At 38.1% G+C, this 16,759-nt stretch overlaps 1 protein-coding gene across 2 annotated transcripts in view; it reads right to left on the bottom strand.

Moving 5' to 3' along the window:
• The window catches only part of tbl1xr1a (TBL1X/Y related 1a), a 50,663-nt gene extending 45,551 nt beyond the window's left edge, over positions 1-5,112 (bottom strand). The window contains exon 1 of one of the 2 annotated variants that reach the window (XM_032571043.1): positions 4,791-5,112. The gene's annotated coding sequence lies outside the window, so the exon portion shown is untranslated. The remainder of the gene's footprint in view (positions 1-4,790) is intronic. The other variant, XM_032571041.1, reaches the window with a different exon arrangement.
• Positions 5,113-16,759: the final 11,647 nt, after the last annotated feature.

Raw genomic sequence — 16,759 nt, 5'->3', positions numbered from 1 at the left:
CTATATTTGTTTGTCTCTTTTTGTTATTGGGCCTAATGAAGGAAGATGTTTTCACGCACTGCACTTAAGCCCATTTTGTCTGTCCCTTCACTATTCACAACACCGCCTAGCACCGGTTACATAACTGCACTACTCCAACACACCTCCTGTGTGATTTATTAAGGCCAAGTAATCACAGTGTCCTACATAGATAATGTGACTCAGCTTGCTGATCTGCAGCTCGCCATATTCCTGGGTCCTCACTGCTTCTATCTGCTACATTAATAACAAACAAGCAAGCACAATTCACACACACATACAGTATATATGCATACATACACACACACACACACACATATGTACTGTACATACATATACAGACAGACATACATATACATACAAACACATATTTATACATCCAGTAAAAGGCAACCAAGCATTTCCCCATTTCATATTTAATTGCTTCTATAATTTGTAGCAGGAGTGAATCTTGAGTTGTAGAAATGAATGTAGAGGGTTGCTAGTTTGAGGACCGGCCGGTAACGTGATCAGCATGTTTTTCCAAAACAGAAAATCAACTCTGGAAAGATCATCAGGGAGGTTGATGTCCTCCAGTATCAGTGGCAGTCAACATGTGTAGCTGTGAGGAATATGGAGAAGAAACTGTTGCCTAGTAAAGACAGTCAGCTTTCTTTCACATTCTCTCCAGGCAGTAAGGCTGTGTTCACACAGCAGGAGAATGAGACCCAAATCTGAGGGCTTTTTGGCCCATAGGTGACCTATGTCCAACTGTTTCATAGCACTCAGAACGCCCAGATTGCCAAAAAAAAAAAAAAAACTTTTTGTTTTTTTTAATTAATTTGTGTCACTTCCATAAAAGGAACTAAATTATACAATATACCCCATAGTTTTAAATGCACTGGAGATCTGAACAATCTTTTCACATTTTATCAAACTTTTACGCAATTGACACAAGGTATGGGTCATAATTCTGAACCAGAAGAAGACAGATATAAACAATGGCTGAAAATTATATTTATTTTGACATTTTGAAACATCACATCCCAATCCCACCACTCCTGGTTCTGTCTTCACATTCAAGCAGACTTCTCTACAGAAGCTGCAGTCAATACCCCATTAAACGTACTAGTTATGCTTTCTTTTCATTAGCTTCCTTCATGTTGTTATGACCGAGTGACGATACTATACGATTTTAAAATCCATCCATAGAAAGCTCCATCCATTATGACTTCCATAAACAGAGCGCTGCCGTTTGACGTCTATGCTTTTTTGTGCACGCGGGTCGTTTTAAGGTCGTAAAGCATTCACACAAGTCTGCTTGCGGTCGCATTAAATTACAAGTATTGAAAACCACACAAAAAAAATCTGATTTCAGTAAAAAAAAATATATATATATATATATATATAAAAATCTGAATTGAGCATCAAGACCAGCTGTGTGCTTGGTCTGTTAGCCAATCAGCTTATCTCCAGGCATCATTTCCCACCCAACTGAAAGAGTTAAAGCGGGAATGTACAAAACAATCCAACTGATATTAATTCGATTAGAAACTTATGCACAACTATAAAACTCTCCCTGATCTGTTCTCATGCGATGCAGTGGGAAGACATCACACCAAAACCTTCTGTTCTTTCTTTAGATAACATGGAAAATAAAATGAGATTTTCCAGTCTGTCATTATTTCCTCCTTCTCCTCCAAACTCGTGAACTCATAATAATCGTTGCTCTCTGCCATGATCGCTGTGTTTGACACCATGTTGTATATCACACATGGTAAAACACCATGATGCAGAGGGGGGAGGAGCTTGACTTAGTGTGTCTTGTGGACGGTGAAAGGAGTGTGCAAAAACAAACGTCTGAAAATCACATGACCACACTTTGACTTCAGGCCGACCATGCTGGGCTCTTTAGTCAACACCCTGCCAGCAAGCCAGTATAACCAGTCGGCACATGTGACTATAATCAAAATATACCTCCTACTACATCTGTAACATGAAAGACAGCTTTTTTTTGCTCATCTAAGTCTCCCTCCATAGCTAAAAATAGCGCTTAGAATATACGCATCCACAACAGGTTCTAGAGCACTGTCATGCAACATAAATAACCTTTCAGCTAAAACACAGTGTGCTAAGTACACTAACAGAATTTATTACAATATTTAACAAAGATCTGAAGCAGATAATTTGCCTAGAAAATTTTTTTGTATTTTAGTTACCCCAATTATTTGAGGAATTGTTTCATCTTGTTTGATCTTCCCTCTATAGAATTACACATTTCTATTCCAGTACCAGGAAATTGTTTGACCCAAATCACATAATCATGTGAGTAACCATTAAAACAGCTGTCCTAAAATTGCCAGATTAAAAAAAAAAACAAAAAAAAAACTGTATGGCTTTTCCAACAATTCTTCACACACGTAGCATTTGTTCACTTAAAATGATGATAATAAATAAACATTATGCAATCTTGTAAGAAATATTACACCCTGCCCTATTTTCTGTGCTTGTTAAGAATAACTGAAAAGGTTACCTAAGATAATCTTTCAGTTTACAGCAGTGGTGGGTAATTCATTTTTTCCAAAGGGCCACATAGGGAGCTGGGACTGTGGCAAAGGTCCAGATCAATTAGCTCACTATGCTTTTTAGTGTGAGCTGACATTTGAATGGGCAACTCATGTCTACAATGTGTTGACCAGTGTATTCATTTGTTATGCACGCGCGCACACACACACACACACACCAAAGACTGGCGAAAACGTGGCAGTCTTTGTGCAAATAAAAGCATTGCAAAAAGCAAGCAGCTGCGTTCAAAATAAAGAGATTTATTTAGATTTTCATGCAATGATAGTTATCTCATATTTTAATCTGAACCCACAAACTGTTTTTTTTTCATCTTTCACAAACAGAATAAAGGTTTCACGAAAATGTACTCTAAGGAATCTTTGAATTATCCTGTTCATGTTTGATCAATTTAAAGTATCTTGAGTCTTGAACTAGACATACACAACTGGAGTCCAGACTCAAAAGTCCAAAGCAGATGCCAACTTCAGCAACATCAACCATTAGCAGCTGGCTAGTTGTGGCATTCCCAGAGTGCTTATGCAGAATTCCCACCTTGTCTGTTACTGTTACCACTTTCACAGGGCTGGAAGCTTCTTCTGTAATTTCATTACAGAGTTGTGATTCAGTCTGACAGGAAGCCTTTCATAAATGAGTTTTGACAACAATTCAAGACCTGCTTCCCTATTCAGAAGATATGATGGCCACAGTTGAATAGCTACACTCCTTTTGGATAATGACTACTACTAGGACATTTAAAAACATTTCAGACACAAACAATTGGCTAAAATCATCTGCCTTCTTAAAGATCGGCCAGAAAACTGCTATAGGTGCACACCTATTTCCACAAAACATTTCTTTTTACTACGGTACTCTATTTTATTACTCTATTCATACAATATCTACTTGCTTTGGGTTTATTGAGTCAAAAATCACTCATTTAATAAGAGTCAACGGGCTCAAAAACATTTTAACACCCAAATGAATAGGAAAATGGTATACCAAAAAGTTTAAAGAAAATATGTGCTTAACTTTAACAATTATGTGCTAAATTTAATCATTTGTATCACCATTTATTGATATGAATATACTTAACTACACAAAAAACACAACACATACAGAATGGGTTAATTGCATGGCCATGAAATTATTTACAAGTACAATGGCATTACTGAAAGCACAAAATATCACTGCATTAGTATGAGTTGGCAAATGTAGCTGCAAATTGACCAATAATACAATACTCGCACTCTCCTTTAAACTTCTAAAATAATCAAAATAAAAACAGACGTCCATATCTGCTACATGATCACAACAATAAATGTGTTCGAAACCCACAAGGCTGTGGGCTTTAAACACATTCAATTAGTTGGTAACAGAGTTACAGAAGGCTTATCTGGGACTAGTACATTGTGTGACTGAATTAAGATTCACAAGGTTGGCAAGTGGCCATCTCAGCTGTGTGTGTATGAGTATGTGTGTGTGTTTGAGTACATTTGTGTGTATTCATCCCTCCCCCACTGTTCTTACAACTCTAAAGCCGCCAACAGCACTGCACTCTAGTAAACTTTCAATCAACCTAAAAAGAAGGTAATTAAGTGGATGGTGAAACTTTTTAGGTCAAAGTGCAACCTTAGTTTAAACTTTAGCAGTGATTAGGAGGTTTTAAAGCAAAAAGCAGGCAAGAATAACTGTTGTTTTCAAACTGTGAGCTACTAAAAATGTATTTATTGACACTTCATTAAAATGCCTGACATAACATTAAACTGACTAATATATGAAGGAAATGCACACATTAATGCCTTGTGGAAGTCATTCAAATCTTATAAGTTGATAAAGCAAAAAGTTGCCAAGTACAAGGCCAGCTTGAACACAAGCATTTAATTTGAGAGCAAAACTCCACCAACAGTAACTACATGTTCGAAACATTCTCTAAATGACTGAGGTTAAAAATGACTACAGAGGGTTTCATTTACAGCTAGCAGGAAGGAAGGGCGCGCTCACAAACACAAACCACACACGGGAACTGCTCAGCGAACACGTGCACAATACGCGCGCGCCTACTCACGCGCTGATGCTGCCCATCCCCCACACAGAAATAAAATGTTGAAATAAACACCGAAAACAACGTTATAATGCGCCCAAACCTTAACTGGACATTCACACGGCACCGCTGCACATCGGGTTATAAGTTATAACGGCAATAAAGCCAAAATATGATAAACACTCACCTAAAGCTCCAAATCACACAAGGGGGGAGGGGGTGCCTTCTCCTCTGTGCTCCTAATATGGAATCTCCTCCACTACCACCGCTGTTTTCAAGCTCTAATTAAACCCCGAAAAGAGCGTTATAACGGCCTTCGGAACAGGTCAACCGGTAGCTGGAATCCCCAGTGAGCGATGTGTTTTGAATATACGGGCATATATAGTGATAAATCCCCTTAAAATTGAGCTGGGTGTACAGTCGAGTCTTGAATGTAGTGTTGCTCGCTAGTAGAGAAAAGAGCCAAACGGTTCCGTAGCAGCCAACGGCTTCAGACTGAAACACAGAGCAGCTGACCTGCCAGGCGAAAATGAGGTAGGCCTGAGCTCTTCTCTGCAGGAAGCACACTCCAGTCACATAAACATCAAAATGGGTGTCGCAGTATGAGAAGGGATTGTGCTGTCAGGCTGGGGGTTGGCGTTAGCAGCTTAATAATAATTTTAAAAATATTGTGGTGAAAGCAATTGGCCTTATTTAACACTAAGTAGCTTAAAATCTTGTTGTTGTTTTTTTTGGTACACTATACATTTCTATTAAAACAAAATTTTCATAACATCTATATTTTATTTCGTGTTTATTTGTTTATTATTCATACATTTTATTTTGTTCAGTTTTTATTTTTACCGAAGTAAAAAATAAAAAATATATAAAAATTAATATGCTGAAGTAGCACACACACAAACATACACATATGTCATTCTGAAATTTTTCAAGTCGGGTTCTGTGAGAGGTTATAAAAAAATCCTATCTTGCGTATTATCTCAGTTCGTCTTCTTACTGTTTCCTATATTGCCATGCACAGTGTATTGGTATAACAAAGTAGGCTTGTTTTGTTCACCACTTGTTCTAAAAACAACTGGTGAACAATTTTTTGCATGTCTAAAAATTAACGCACCATCTGCGCACATTTGGATGTTAGCATTTAGATGTTATATATATATATATATATATATACAGTACAGACCAAAGGTTTGGACACACCTTTTAATTCAATGAGTTTCCTTTATTTTCATGACTATTGACATTGTAGATTCACACTGAAGGCATCGAAACTATGAATAACACATGTGGAAATATGCACTAAACAAAAAAGTGTAAAACAACTGAAAATACCCCTTATATTCTAGTTTCTTCAAAGTAGCAACATTTTGCTGTGATTACTGCTTTGCACACACTCTGCATTTTCTTGATGAGCTTCAAGAGGTAGTCACCTGAAATGGTTTTCACTTCATAGGTGTGCCCTGTCAGGTTAATAAGTGGGATTTCTTGCCTTATAAATAGTCTTGAAAATAAAGAAAACCCATTGAATTAGAAAGGTGTGTCCAAACTTTTGGTCTGTACTGTATATATATATATATATATATATATATATATATATATATATATATATATATATATATATATATATATATGGAAAAAGTGAAGTTGACCTGTCACCAAAGCCAAGCCTTAAATAGAATCTCGATGCTAAACAAATAGCAACAGCACAGTCGCTCCGACGCTAATCGGGACATGCTAACGGGGATACAGCCCACATTTCTAAACAATATATCTTTATCGTTGAGCTCATATCTATTTATTCAATCATTCAGCAGAAATAAGAGTTTTTAATACTGGAAATGTTTATTTTGTCAAATTATGGTTTTCAATTAAAATGCGATATTTTGATTAAGTACAGACTCTGTAATTAACTCAATGAAAGATTTCAATTGAGTACCACTACTAATATGGTGGTGCCTTTATAACATTAATTGCCCCCCCATAAGGAGATCCAGACACAGGCACACAACATAGTCTTCAGAATTAAGTAGAAAAATTGTCGGCTACTCATGTTTGCTTTAACTGAATTCTTATGCTTATCAGTATGCTCCAACACACAGGCACTTGCACAGATAAGGCTTGGCTGAGTCAAAGAGACACGCAAACATTGACAGAATGCCTCAGGCTGCTTCGTAGAGTGAACTACGGTGTGGCTGTAATAGAGGAGTGGAGGATGTCTAATAGTACAGAGACTGCAGGAAATATTACATAACTTTTACTTTACATTGCCGCAACGGGTCCACTATTCTACATCCATCCATACCTGCCTCTCCTTGCATGGTGTCATCTGCAGTGATTATTGGGCGAGAGGCAGGGACAGGTCTTCAGTCCATCACAGACCAATCAAAATGACTTCAGCATATGTGATGATGCCAATATTTACTATAAATATCTGAATTTCAAGATTAGGAAGTCTGGTTTTATTAAAGTGGATGTGTTTGACAATATTGTCTCATAACATAACTTGTAATAACAACTGAATGTCCATATTAGAGCTACAGTGCAAAACACTGGATTTTTACAAATAAAGCTTGAAACATATCATTTTTATTTTTGCATTTTCTGAGTAATATATTGTTTTTGCTTTTATTATTCACTTATACGTCATATATCTTATATGTTGATGTTTTGCAGTACCTTACTTTGCTTCATAAGGAGATTGTTGGGCCTTTTGGGAAATATTAAGTCATCTACTTTTTTTCAGATATAATCCCTTTTCAAAGCTGCCTCAGGTCATTCATCAATCAAAAATCAAACCAGCCGTGTTCTGTGCAGATACAACCAAACCAAAGGTACCCATCTCCAGTCTTCAAGAGCTACTATACTTCAACTTTTCGTTGACACTTCTCTTTAATACACCTCAATCAAATGGTTCTCATTGTAATTCTCGAAGACTGGATTTGGGCACACCTGAATTAAGCAGAGTCAATGCTGAGTGCCACACATAAAACGTGTGTTGCAGAAATCCACCCGTTCTAAAGGGAGGAACATATCTTGAGTCATACGGTTGTCACAGCCTGTTCTGCAACAAAACCCTTAGTTATTGTAACTGGTTATTAAGACGTAGCATTGGATTGGAGGTCAAACTAATCCCAAACACTTTTGATGAGAAAAAATTATCTGGAGACTGTCCACATCAGGACCTTAACATGGTGAAGGTAGTTCATAGACGTTTGTGCCATGTGGGGATGGATCTTGTTGAGAGAGTGATCAGAGTGGTCTTAGTAAGTGAGAACCAAACTGCAGTCTGAGACGGGTTCTGACAGGGTGGAAGTCAGGATTTCCTGGCTACCACCAGCAGTGACCTGGAGACATATCCAACAACTTTCCAGACCAACGATTATTGGAGTAACACTAGTGCATTGACAGAATTGGTTCTTTTCCATTCTGCACTCAGACAACAATCATATGTATAAATGCAGAACCAAGGAAGCTCATATCTCAACATGAAACATGAAACATGGCCTATTAGTCATCAATACATGCCTCCAATTGATCCAAATCCAAACATTTGCCTTTGTTATAACAACCACAGATGAGACAGTGAACCAGCTGTTAAGAGATACATGTACTTCAAAGGTATACGTAAAAAGTTCAGCACCCGTGTCTGAATCGCACAAACATGTGTTTTGGGGTTGTGTCATCCCTGGCAATATTGGTGTGCAGTTGCTCACACCAATATTGGTGTGAGCAACTGCTTTCCCTTTGACCACTTTTCAGAAGCTGCACATTTGTGAATTCCACTTTTAAAAGCCTCAAACAGCATAAACATTCATAGGACAAGCAATACCTCATCCCACCTCAGGGATATTTAGTGTTCAAACAATAAAAAGGTCTCAACAATTCATGGCTCCATAATATGTCTTCTTACAGTAATGACTGTCGTCTACCTAGTGAGTTATAATTTACCCTCTGCAGCAGAGCCTGGAATAGCACGCTCGGCTGTTTCTGTTAACTGATTAAATTATTTAACACAGCAGAGATGGAGACAGAAGGGGAAAAAGATATCGCAAGGTGTCTCTGTGCGGTTTGTGTGTGAGCAGGGTAGAGGAAAAACAGAAAGAGATGAGTTACTCTTTCATGAGTGTTTTTGTGTGCTGACCAATAAAAGGGGGAGCTGCACAGTGTGTTCTGCATCATCAGGCTGATAAGACAAAAGGGGAAGTTGGCCCATCTAATAAGCCCATCAATTCCAGCTCACCCAGTTACACATTAACATTTACAACTAGAAAATCCAGCTTGGACAAAGACACAGCCTGCGGAGTGAAGAAAAAGAAACAATACCAATAAAATAAGTAAATGAAAGCAAAACTATTGATCTTTCTCAATGCATTATTATTGAAAGATTTAATTCACAGAATTCCAATTTGTGCAATTTTATGATGAACAGCTAGTGATGCACAACAGATAGAGGATCTGCAGCTGTATGCTCTGTAAAGCTGGAGAAAACTCCATTTACTCCAACACTTCCTTTGACATCTCATTACTAGGACTTTAAACCATATAGGGGAAAAAATCTGTTTTGAAATTTCACAACCATACAAGTCTGTGGTTAAAAACAGATTCACATAAAATTGAGATTAACACTAGAACGGCTGAAGGTAGTCCACGTGCTCAATGGAATTACAAAAAAGACGTTTTTATATGAAAAAAGTTTTTGTGGCAGGATAAAGTAGTTTTTCAGCTATAATGTATTTGGTGAATTTACCAAGACTGTAATGGAAACTATGGTGCCAGTCTACTGACATGGGAGAAAAATAAAAAACAAAACAATCATGGCCATGACCTAATATCTTGTGGGAACGACTTGTTTATTTTGTAGGAACCACATAATTATAACAAGCACAAATTGTTCATTTTCTCTCATGTGATCAGGCAGCCTCCGTAGAAAACAACGTTTTTCGCATCATATCTCTTAGGCGAATCCAGCTTGGACAATACACATCTGGCTCCACCAGTGGTCTCACAGAATCACACAGTTTATCAACAGTGCAGTTTGTCATTGTGTTGAATCCATAGCTCAATCAAAATGGCAGTCTACAGTTTTGGATATGTAGTCACTCCCAAGTTTAAGGAGCTTGTTGCTCCAATACCTCAATAAGACACTGACGTTTCCTCTGATGTCTGAGGAGAAGCAGTTCTGTGGCTGAACTTGTTCATTTATCATGTGAACAAATGTTTTCATAAACAAATTTCAAAATTTGGCAATAAGAAACACTTTTTTGTTTCTATTAAAAATGAACATTTTGCACTCATTTGGAATTGCCTGAAAGAGTTACTACATTTTCTCTTTTACAAGAAAGACAGATTTAGCTTTGGTAATTTTTTTCTATTGCAAATAACAGACACGAGTTGTGTTTCCATTACAAAACTTTGTCAGTATTCTGCTTATGTAAAAAAAACCCCACAATTTTGCAATTGTGGTGTTTCCATTAAATGAGAAGCACAATTAAAATCCTATTTGAATAAGTTTATTCATACAATGGCATTAAAAAACATGCTGTACAGTGGTCCTCCACCTACTTCCTGTTGTCTTCATGATTTGCACCAGTGGCAACATCCAGTTGTTGATCATGTGACTCGTGATGCGAAAAAAGTGTTTCCATTGCAGTTTTGCGAAATGAAACAAGTTTTATACGGCCGAAAAAACACTTCGTCCTACTGCCAAAACTTTTTTTTTTCATATAACGAGAGCTTTTTCTGAACTGGCATGTTCCTATTAAGCAAATGTCAAATTGCAAATTATATGGTTAATGGAAATGCAGCTACAGAGGAAGACTGTAAATATTGTACATTTAAATGGTTAACCTACTATGTAAACTATACAGCCATACCTATGCAGCTTCCTAAAAAAGTGTCTTCTCCTATATGATTCATTTTCCTATAATAAATGTTCTATTCTGACAATCTGAAAATCTGACTAAACTCATTCTCATTTGATTCTGATTTAAATTGGGTTCCAGGATGCTAAGCTAAGCTGGTAATCCTGAACAGCAGCTGCAAGGCTCCCCCAAACATCCCAGCGATGCCATGTGACAGGTTATGATAGACTTCCATAAAAGGAAACAACTCTGTGGGGAAGACTCTGGAAAAATAACCCAGTGAAGACGTGTCGCGGCTCATCCCTCACAGTGTATTACTTACTGTAGTTCCTTCAAAGAGGTCTGCAGGAAAGCTGCACATTAATCAAAGTCCAGCATATACACTTCATGCACAGCTGTGGTTTCAGTTTGGAGCAAACCTGAGATAAACCAGGCTGTGTTTGCTTAAAAGTTGATGAAATGAGGCTGTTACTGTCTGCTGGTTAGTTTGGCATGCAGTCAGTCAGTATCTAGAGGGTTTTTGTTGGTGATATGGAGTGAGATGGTAAACACATGTCTTCAGCCAAAGGCAGCAAAGCCCTCTGTGTATATCCTGAAATAAAAAGGGCTGCATGTTCCCCCAGTGCATGCGTGGGTTTTCCTCAGGGACTCTGGCTTCCTCTCACAGTCCAAAAACATCCATTTCAAGTGTTTTAGTGAACCCAAAAATGACTGCTGGCATGGATGTGGGTGAATATTCAAGCCTGAATCTGGAATAGTGTTTTTTTAAACTTTGACTTGTAGAGTTTCCAGAAAGTTAGGACAGAAAACAGCAGCCCTGTTTTTCCTGCTGAGGAGTCGTGGGATCTGGCTAACCTAGCGGCCCCCAGGACAGACCCTCAGTCCCATCTTTTCACTATAGATCCTAACTGCACACTGTTAGGATCTATAGTTTATAGGCATGGCCTATACAAATAGGTACAAAGATGGTGTATGGAAGTGAGTGGAAGAGCACTGTTACTGTTTTCAACTCATTGCAGAGATCACAAACAGTTCAAATTAAACAAAATTGGTGTCCAATATTTGTGCATCAAATTTTTTTTGTTTGTGCCCCCTCCTCACTTTTCCCATGAACAAAACCAAACAAGCTTGATATAAATCTATTGTGCTACATTTGATCAGCAAAAATATTTCTAGCACAGTTGATTTTTACTGAGAAGCCAACTTTGCTGCACCAAAATAAGCTTTTGTCTAATGCATTAAACTTGGCTAAATGTAACAATCCTGTTCTTATAACTGAGAATAAATTTGCTTTCCAAATTCATTTGAAAACTACATACCTTTCTTTTAATACAGCAATCGTACAAAATCCTTTTTTAAGTTTGAGATCTGCGAAGAATAACACTGCTTTACCACAAGAAAGAAAAAACATTGGACTACTTTCCTTGGTTAAAATATTTTGCATTTAACTTATTGTAGAGCAAGCAAAAAAAAATCTTTCTTTTTAAAAAATTATGTTCTTGGCCCTCGGGGCGTTTTGGCTCGACAATTTTGGCCCACATGATAAAAATTTGGACACCCCTGGTCTGAACTATAGACCTTAATTGCTATTTCTGGCTGGAAGAAGAAACCTATTAATGTCTGCAGTGATGGGTCTCAGCCTGTTAGAATGTGCTGCAGCCACAGGAGCCCTTTACAGTCCCCACCTATGTTTAAATCCAACCTTCATTTCAAATGGTCACTGCTCCTCTCTGGAGGCAGAAGAAAATTGTTCTGGGAAAATAAGAAATAGAAATGGAATTGGATGTGGTTGCTATAGCTATGATCCCCCACCCCCATACTGAGCTGCACTCAGCCTCAATGACTGATAAAGTTAAGTGTCTTGTGATTTAATCCCTTGCTCAAAAACAACCATTTTCCCCCATAAAAATAGGCCTGAGAATGAGTTTGATTATTTATTAGAACATTTAAAGAAATTGTTAACTTACATGAAGAGAAGGGATAAACAAACAAACAAACAAAAAAAAACAAACAACTGCAGCAGCTGCTGTGTTTTTGTTACAGGAACGCATCAGTTAAAGGGTAAGAAGTCCTTGGGATGGTGGACATGCAGAATGTGTTCGAGGCGAGGATGGCAGAGTGAAAAGAAGAACTCGGCTTGAATAATAAATGGTGTGTGGGAGCAGCTCAGATGTGTAAATCTTTATGAATCTCACTAAAACACTCATACCATGGAATAGAGAACAGCGCTGGCTGACTGTATCTGGAAAACATGCGGAGAGTTTTACTTTCACATGTTCCATGTTCCATTAGGACAAACCAGCATGAGTGGCTACAGAAAATGATGACTGATGTGTTGCAGTCAGAGAAAATGACATCTGTTTGAAACAAACAGTCACAATCACATCATTAATTCAGACTTATTGATTGTATTGATTACACTGCATAGAGTGCCTGTAACTCACACTGTCATATGGCTTTTCATTAATCATTACTGTAATACTCACTTGAATTTATCAGTGCATTTTACCAGGATGAATGATTACACAACACACAACTTCATAGATTTCTGAGGTTGGGGCTCCTAACGTTAGCCTGCATTTTTCATTCCAAATAAGGATTTTAAAATGTCATGAAAGGTGATATTATTTGGAAACACTTTGATGAAGATATCAGTACTGATAAAAACCATATTTTACACACTCCTATCCTTCTCATCTGTGAGCTTTTAGCCATTTTATTGCTTTGAGACTCCGTCCAGCAGGCTGACTGTTCCACTGGAATGCAAAGAATGAGCTCATGTCCCTTGAAATATCCACTGTGTGCAGAATTATGAGACAAGTTGTATTTTTGCAAGTTATTTTTAAAATATTGAACAAAAGTGTTCCAATGTGGTAATGACTCTAGAAGATTTTTTTTAACGTACTAGTAACACCGGACTACATGCGTCTCTGCTACGCTGAGCATTTCACTGGAAGAGCAGGATAATTCCTGAAAGACGTGTTTATGGTTGATGCATTGAACCGGGCATGAAGCCGGGAGAGCACCAATCACACCACTGGAGCCTCTGAGCGTTGGCCGCCTGGCGCGCTGCTGCGGCTGCATCTCTGAACTTTACCTTGGCCCGGTTTGCGAACCACCTCTTACACAAACTGGACGATTTCAAATTCAAATTTTGAATTTGAATTTTTTATGGTGTTCTTGTACAAAAGCTACACCTGCAACGGGGTTTATAGTAACCCCCAGTGAGGACTCATGTTTCTTCGGACAATACTTGTTTTGCTGTTTTGTTTATGCCACCAAGGTAGGCGTCAGACCTCTCACAGCATTATAGTTAAAAAAAGTTATTTGTTATTTAAATGTGTTGAACCCATAACTATTCTATGGATTCTGTAGAATCAGGCAACTTGCTATTCCAAAACCTGAATAAGACACTGGCATCTCCTCTGATTGGCTGATGGTTGGTGAGTGCTAGCATCGTCACTGCCATGAATTTTAATGGCTTATCACGTAAACAGAAAGAAAAAAGAGACTTTAAAAAAAAAAATCTAATCATTCCAACAGCGGAAAGAGCTGATCAAATGTTCACTGCGCCAGGACTTATTCGGCAGATTGGTTTTCATCTCCCCTTTACTGCATCAACAAAACAACACAGAAACATGTAACTGTGTTTCCAAAGACCATAAAATAGCGCAAATTGTAATTACGAAAATAAATTGGCTTAATGGAAACAATTTCGTAAAAATATCATGATTTTTGATAGAAAAGATTTGTGTATTTTGCAAAACTGCAACGGAAATACTTTCCTTTTTATGAAGCCAGTTTAGATGCTGCAGCAGAACTCCAAAAAAGTATAACGTTATTTCTGATCAGAATGAAGATGGCGTAACCCTGACAGATGTTCTGTGCATAGAGGGAAAACTGCAGAGCTCTCCTCGCTGTACTTCCATAAAACACACTTGTTTTTCTTCTGTCTGTTATCCGACTTGTTGCTTCCTTCATCTGCTTTTTGGCGCCTCCCTTTGGATAGATTTATTACTGTAGCTGTCGGATTGCACAGCCAGTGTGGTCAGAAAAATCCCACAGTGTGTCGGACCGGTAGACTGACAAGATTTAAGTCACTCAGGCTTTTCAGTTAAGTGGAGGCAAGAGAGGACTGGGGGGCATGAAGACGACCACAGAGAGAATTTACCACTCAGAGCTGATGAGACCAAATATTTGCATTTGAGTAAAGAACACAGAAGTTTTTCAGAAGTGTATTCATTAACATATCTTTGTAATGCTACACTTTGACTTGTTCTAAATGACCCATCAGACCATTTCTTTACTTCCCTCCAACCTGAAATCTTTCTACCACATGTAGGGAAATATAACTGATAATATCTCCACAGTAACCTACAATATATTCAAACTCTCCCTGCAAGCTGACAGAATTGACTTACTGGAAGATAGTACTCAAGATGATATGACAATATGGCTTGAAAGATTATTTATTGCTAATTTATTTTTGTTTGCAGGGATTTATACCATCATAGTCGTGTATGATGCAGATCACTGCCTGGTCTCAGTTTTGCTGCTGGTGCTACTTAATGAGGCACAAATACAAACATTGCGCCGAGAACTGAGGGATAGTAAGCAGTGGGATCTAGCAAACGAGACCGTTTTGTATTAGTTTTACATAAGATTTCAACGTCTGATCGTCAAACCTTTATGTCCGTGTATCTACCTGGGAGATTAAATGGAATCATCCACCTTCACATGGGAAAGAGGGAGAGAGAGGAACAGGGTGAGAGAAACAGAGCGGTGGGGGAGGGGTACATGGAGCTTATTGTAAACTGTAAGAGGTGTGCAGCAACTGGGACAGATTATGTCTGCGGAAACGAGGACTGCAGGATCCCACCCATCCCCCACACTGCACAGAGACACACGCACACACACTACAGCTCATTTGTGCTTGGCCGGTCACCACACTGCAATAGATAGATTCCACCCCACCCCCTATCTTCTGCTCAGTCATTCAGACCTGGGAGAGTCAATAACAAGCTGACATCATCATTGGTTTTGTAGGATACAGTGCTGCCTTTATTCCAGCAGCCATATGTGTGTGTGTGGGCGTGTGTGTGTGTGTGGGGGTGTGTGTGTGTGTGCGTGTGAGAGAGAGGAAGAAAAAGAGCAACATCTTCCATGCTGCTGATGAGGCTGGAGGCTGAGGAGCAGAATGCAGGTCAGCAGGTGGAGATAGGTGGTCACACACACACCCCCACACGCCTGCACACACACGCAAACACAGGCCTGTACACCCCTGACAGCGAGAGAGAGAGAGAGAGAAAGAGAGAGAGACAGAGATATGTCATATGGGGGAGGGGAAGGGGCACCATGAAGTACCCTTTCTTCTGTGGCCTACAAGTAGCCAGAGCCATTTGACACATGCACAATAGTCCATGAAATATTCCAGACCTTCTGCAGAGGGGCTGCCTGTGGGAATATTAATAACCATGACATTTAGTTAAAGATGGTCCAAGCTCTGTGGAGAGAGAGAGAGAGAAAGAGAGAGCTGCAAAATTATGTGTCCTTATTTTATTTTTTTTACCTTTGTGCTATATATATATATATATATATATATATATATATATATATATATATATATATATATATATATATATATATATATATATATATATATATATATATATATATTTCGTATATATATATATATATATATATATATATAAAAATCACCAATTCTTTTCGGCAAAATATAATTTACACACACACACACACACACAAAAAAAGTCATTTTTGGTAAGAAATAACTCAAGATCTTATTTTAGGAAGGTGATGATGTGCTGTATATAAGCTACGCTGTTCAAAATTACAGAATAAGAAGCACTGTGAGAAATCGTGGGGTGTATTGTGAAGCAGAATAATTTGATGTATCTTCAGTAACCATTTTCTGGGTAATGTGTCCATAAAAATGCTTGAGTGGGACCAAGTGCACTTCACCTCACAGAAAGCTATAAACCTTCAGATAATGTGAAAAAAATTTTTTTCTTGTAATGCCTTCTGTGCGTTCCTCTTACAAAGCAGGCTGTGTATTTTCAATTACTGGAGCTCATTTCACAAAGAATCTGCTGCCTTGAAGGTCTGTGAACAACGACAGGAGATAACTCACTTCATATTCTAATGTGTTTGTGTGAAACAACTCAATATGCCTCTCTAGTCAGATGTTCAAATACATTCATTGAATGAGTCTTTGAGCCTTTATTCAAGAGTGTCCCAAAAATATAAAATAAAACATTGTTTTTTTTTTCCAAAG

Source organism: Xiphophorus hellerii, chromosome 9, assembly GCF_003331165.1.
Source record: "Xiphophorus hellerii strain 12219 chromosome 9, Xiphophorus_hellerii-4.1, whole genome shotgun sequence".
NCBI lineage: Eukaryota > Metazoa > Chordata > Actinopteri > Cyprinodontiformes > Poeciliidae > Xiphophorus > Xiphophorus hellerii.
The sequence above is the reverse complement of the archived record's forward strand: the minus strand, read 5'-3'. Positions and strand labels throughout refer to the sequence as shown.